The following is a 6,000-nucleotide window of genomic DNA, read 5'->3' on the forward strand; positions in this document are numbered from 1 at the left end:
AAGGGGTCGAAGGTTAAGGGGAGACGTGAGGACAAGTGTTTTCACCCAGCCTGGAGGCAGTTTCTGGAACTTTCTGCCTGAAAGAGTGGCTGAGTCAGAAATCCTCATAACCTTTTAGTAGTTTATAGATATTCACCTGCAATTTCCAGGGTAATGAGCCAAGAACTTGAAAATGGGATTAGTGTAGTCCGATCTGCAGACTCATGGGCCAATCTGTGATTTTCTGTGCTACGTATATCTATCAGGATGTAATATTTCCTCCACTGATTTTGAATTAAGAGAACATCCTTTTATTCAAGCTAACATTGTTTAATTTTCAAAAACAATAGTTTGACGATTTAGATATTTTTGATCTGTCGAGAGTTAGAGCATTTAGCATCCCTCATCCTGCCTCCATATCTTTAAATCTAGATCAAAATGACTGCAGCTCGCCATTTGAACAATGTTATGGTAATGTGTTGTTGTTTTCTTTTAGAAAACAAAATTGTTTTGTGAATTTATTTTGATCTGAAACAGATATTCTTGTGAAACCTATTTCCTTTCCTTGTAGCATCTGTCTGAAGTTTCCTCATTTGTCTGCAAGCTGTTCACAGCTAGTCCCAGTGCATATGGTAAACTGGCAGAAAATTCATAATTGTCAAAAACATAAATGTAACAACTCTTGCTTAATCTAAACCCTTTCTCTAGATCAAGGAATGACTTCTGTTTTTAAAGAAAAGACTCCTGACCTGAAACAATGCATTTAAAACAATACAATTACTGTGGTAATGGAGATAATTCTCAACACTTAAGTGCTATTGCAATGCATAGACCTAAATGGGATTTGCAATACATATATCTGTAACCAAACATAACATGACTCAAGAATCATGCAAATTTTACTGAATTAGACAAAAGATAAACACCAATGTATTTTCTTTAATAGAACTGAAACACTATAAGGCCCACTTTCTGAATGTTCATCTCTGGCCTGAAGACAATGGGACATAATTTTGGGGAACTCACAGCTGTGCTGTCTGCAATTTTCACTACTTATCTTCTGGGTTCCACTTGTTGCGGTTTCACAATTTCAGAAAATCAGTCTTACAGATGATGGTGCAGCAGGTAAATGCAGGGTATGCTATAATACTGTGCCGCACAGATTGAATCCCTCGTCTAGGCTACTTTGGCTGATTTTAGCCAACATCACTGCCCCTATACCAAAGGTACTAAAGAGCAATCTGAAAATGACCCTCCTGCTGGCAAATGGGCAAATATCAATCACATTAATCTCTCAGTTTGATAATCTAAAATTGACCAAACTAGTGACACAAACCAGTAAACATGGAGAATCGCTGATTATTACATAAATCATCCTTGATGGGAAGTACACATACACAGATGTCGGACGTGGTTAGGATTAGGATCGGTGATGATTGCCAAAGAGCTTGCTGTGATTTACTTGTCAAAAGGCACTCATGAATCAAACTTCAAGATCAGCCAGTAGTCTTGGGACTGGAGGGTAAATAATGATACCTTGTTACAGATGGTGACAATATTTCAGTAACTCGGTCAAATGATAATTCGTCAACAACCAGAACAGGAAGAAATGAACCATTTCAAATCCACTCTGAATGAGATTTGGAAAGACCTTATATGCTATTGTTAACCTGATCACTTTCATTCAGTCTCACTGACTGCCATGAAGCTGCAGATTTCCCTGGGATCAAAATTTCTAAAGTTACACGTGCTTTCAGAGTCATAAAGTTTTTATAGCACAGAAAAACACCATTCAGCTCATCATGTCTGTGCCAGTCATCAAAGATCTATCTATTCTGATTCCATTTTCCAGTAGTTGGTCTGTAGCCAATGTATGCTATGGCATTTCAAGTGCTCACCTAAATAGTTCTTAAAATATTTTCAGGGTTGGGAGTTGCAGAGATCCAGTTCCAGCCCTCTGAGAGGATTTTTCATCAAATCCCCTCTAAACCTTACCTTAAAACTCTACTCCCTAGTTACTGACCCCTCTACTAAGGGGAAAAGCTTCTCCATCTCTACCCTGTCTATGCCCCTTGAAACTTTGTACCCGTCAATCAGACCCACCCCTCAGCCTTCTCCGCTCTGAGGCAAACAATTCCAGCCTATCACGTATATCATATAGATGTGTCTATGATAGAGGTTCCACCTTACTGTCCATCACATGCCTGACCAGGAATCTTTCACTCCTACTGCCTACCATTGGTATGCGGTAGAAGGTTTATCAATCTGATTGACCATGTTATGAACACACCTTGTTAAGTTTTCAGTTCTTGCAATTGACACTTCATGGTTAGCATAGGTTATCCATCTAATATTAGGGACTGAGGGCAGGTGAATGAAGTTGTGGTACAGATTAAGCATGATCAAAATTGAGGCCTTTTGTCGTGCAGTGGTAGTATCCCTAACTCTAGAACAAGAGGTCTGGGTTCAAGTCCCACCTATTCCAGAGGTGTATCATAAGATGTCCAAATAAGTTAATTTTAAAAAATGATCTAATTAAACAGCATAAAAGGCTCAAGGGAATGAATGGCCTATTCTTATTTCTGCATTCCCCAGTGACTCAGTCAATCCCTAAGTTCAAAACATGGTACACAATTGGTTCAACCTGATTTAACAGATCTGATTTCTGGTCCACACTGAGTGTTCCAGTTGCAACAAGGTTAGCAATGAAAATGTAAAACTTGGACTCAACTAGGAGAAAGGAAAATTAAAACCAGAACTAACTTTGTTGATTATTAACTAATGAATATTTGTTATAGAATGCACTGATATGAACGTTGAGGGAGGATAGGATGAAACTTAACATTGACAACTCACAACAAAAGAGACTATTGACCCAAATTAGAGGATTTCTGCCATTTATGAATCTTGCCCCAGAAATGTTTAGCCCCTGCCTTCCAGAACAAAAGGTCAAACAGTCAAAATCAAAGAGGAAAAAATCTGTAATTACTGCCATTCAAACTCAAGGCCTATATGACCTGGAATGGCTGCAATCTCTAATTGTTTATAGTTAATGGCAACAATGCATGCCCAGACAGGGCATACTCAACATTGCCTTTTCTACAGGTAGTAGAATACAAGCCAAATATAAAAGAAATAAACAGCAGGTCAGTCATGTCTCCAACTGGACTGCTGTCAACCATCCAGCCCCTTGAAATGACAGCCACTTATTGTCATGACCTACCAGAGAGTTAGGAAATAAATAAACAGGAAACATTCTGAAGATCATTTCATTTCTTTTAGCAAAGCAATGATAACATTTTATTCTAATGAGAAGCAATCCCTTCATTTGTCAAGATCGTTAGTTCATTCCATGTTTGTCATCATATTGGAAAACTATTTGTTGCCACATTTGTACTTCAAACTGGGCAAGTTTTTGTTCTAATTCATCCACGGAATATCAGGATGGTTTGGAAGGGGAACCTGCAGATGGTGATGTCCCCATGTATCTGCTGCCCTTATCCTCCTGGGTGGTCATGCATTTCGATCATGGGGCCTTCTGCTAATGGGTTGTTATAGTGCACCTTGCAGATGGTAGTCACTGCTGCCACTGTGGGCCGAGTTAATGTTGAAGGTGGAAGTCAAGGTGCCAGTCAAGTGGGCTGTTTTATTCTGGATGGTGATGAGCTTGTGTGTTATCAGAGCTGCACTCAGCCAGGCAAGTGGAGAGTATACTATCACATACGCATGGATGAGAGGAATATATCACTATCATTGACCATGACACACATTTAATTTTGTTACTTGATTTAATGTCCAGGGATGGAGTTAATCTCATGTATTTTATTCTTTTCTTTGTCCCCTCACCGCCTCCCCTCCTATCCCTAAATATACATCCATCTCACTGATATGTTAGTCATTGCTCAGGGATAACACATTTGCCTCTGAGTGACTGCATTCGAGACTGAAGTTCTGCTCCAGGGTTTCTGCTATTCCACTGCAGTACTGAGGGAGTGCTACACTGTCTGAGGTGTTGTCTTTTGGATAAGACATTAAACTGTGGCCCTACCTGCCTGCTCAGGTAGATGTACAACTTTCCTAAAGATGAACAAGTACTGTTCAATATTTATCAAATCACAAAAACAGATTATCCATTTATTAAAAAGTTGCTGTTAGCAGATGTTTGTCAATTGGTTGTCATGTTTCATGGAACACAAGGCACACAATGAGTTTCCTTCTCAACCTCTCACCTCACCTGAGACATGGTGACCCTCAGGTTAAACCATCAACACTTCCTCACAGCCCTATGGTCCCAGGCACAATGGCAACTTTGCCTTTACCTTTTCATACATCAATTGTTCTTAACCAGCTGTAATGCACTGGGAATATCCAGAGATTATGAAAATATAAATGCAACCAACAATCCTTTGTTTGTTACCCCTTCCCACCTCTTTTAACACTAAATAGATAATTCTGCGGCTACTTTTTGCAAAGGGTAAGATCCAGCATAAAGGGCTTTTATGGTGCAAAGGTGGTGTCGCTACCTCTGAACATGGAGGCCTGAGTTCAAGTCCCACCTACTCCAGAGGAATATTATAACGTCTCTGAACAGGTGGATCAGGAAAATATCTACAGTACATTAGCTAAGATATTAAATATCTATTACAAAACAAGCTTAGCTGCGTGGTACTAACAATGTTTTTTTTTAAATCAACAACTTGTGGACCAGAAAGAATTGATAAAGAGTCAAATTATTCACAATAATGTAATCGGGGAACTGGTTAATTGGGTTCACACACAATCCGGTCCCATGCCATCAGCAATTAATCTTAACCGAGTGTGGGTTTCGTGTTACCTTTCGTATTTAATGTGGCCAAGAAGGAAGTATTTATTTTCACCCTTCAATACGCTTGATCAATTTGATCAAATGCGTGAGTGTTAAAAGCAAGGCCAGCAACATTGAATATAGGAGAGGGGATTCGAGCTCTGAGCAAGCCCACTATTGCTCACATTAACTACTTCTTATCAATAACAAAAAAAAATCAGTTTAAACAAGCCCCGAGTCTGCCTTCCAATTCCTTGCTCATCAACGACTCTTATCATTTACAAAAGACTGAAAACTCACGACCAGACGATAACACAAAGTATGTCAAATAGTTGGGGAGCTGATGTTCAAAGCAAAAGAAAATTGATATTTTGATCTTCGAATAATAATAACCTGCAAGGATGTGCAAACATTAGAAATTAGAGGCGATCGGAATCAGAAAATATCCCCTTTATGTTTAAAAAAAAACTTCCATGACACCTCTACACAAGAAAAACAAAACACTAGGAAAGGCTTCAACAACTGACTCCGGCAAGGAGCATTTATTCCAGTTCACACTTCAGATACTCACAAACAACAAAAGGGCATTTACATTTTTCCCTCTGGCTTGACGTGACTACATGAATCCAGTAAATGTGTACAAAACAAACGGATTCCTCACCTTGTTTCAAGCGCTGTCCATTTGTTCCTGTGGTAATGCTTGCGTCAACGTAGAGACGAAGGGGATTTTTCTCTCTCTCTCTCTCTCTCTCCACGGCCTCAAACCCTTTCTTGTTTTTGTATCCTGAGTGAGTCGTTTTTTCCGCTCGGCTGCCTCTGCCCTGAACTGCACTGACGTGCACCTCCGCCCTGCCTCGCTTCTCGCCTTTCTTCTCCGCCTCTGCAGGCTTGGTCAGGGAGATACAGTTAACAACACCATCTTTTACTGGTAACTTGTCCCTCCCTCACAGCCAAAATACCTCTACAGAAACTGTCCAGCCACCTCTCTCTGGGCTGGAGAAGGTCAACACACAGACTGTCACAAAACCCCCACTGGACACATTAGATGTTGCAAGGCAAAACAAGTGATTTTCTAGTGTGGCATCTGCCTCTGCATTGATCTTGCTGGTGTTTACACCTAGAGTCATAGAGTCATAGAGATGTACAGCATGGAAACAGACCCTTCGGTCCAACCCGTCCATGCCGACCAGATATCCCAACCCAATTTAGTCCCACCT

General features: G+C 40.2%; 1 long non-coding RNA gene across 5 annotated transcripts in view; it reads right to left on the reverse strand.

Moving 5' to 3' along the window:
- Positions 1-5,735, reverse strand: part of LOC122564460 (uncharacterized) — a 133,263-nt gene extending 127,528 nt beyond the window's left edge. The window contains exon 1 of one of the 5 annotated variants that reach the window (XR_015752838.1): positions 5,445-5,735. This is a non-coding gene — a long non-coding RNA (uncharacterized LOC122564460). The remainder of the gene's footprint in view (positions 1-5,444) is intronic. The other 4 variants (XR_015752834.1, XR_015752833.1, XR_015752836.1 and 1 more) reach the window with 4 other exon arrangements.
- Between the last annotated feature and the right edge of the window lie 265 nt (positions 5,736-6,000).

The sequence above is a fragment of the Chiloscyllium plagiosum genome, unplaced genomic scaffold (assembly GCF_037043375.1).
Source record: "Chiloscyllium plagiosum isolate Xiang-an unplaced genomic scaffold, Cpla_swu_hap1 HiC_scaffold_34, whole genome shotgun sequence".
Taxonomy (NCBI): domain Eukaryota; kingdom Metazoa; phylum Chordata; class Chondrichthyes; order Orectolobiformes; family Hemiscylliidae; genus Chiloscyllium; species Chiloscyllium plagiosum.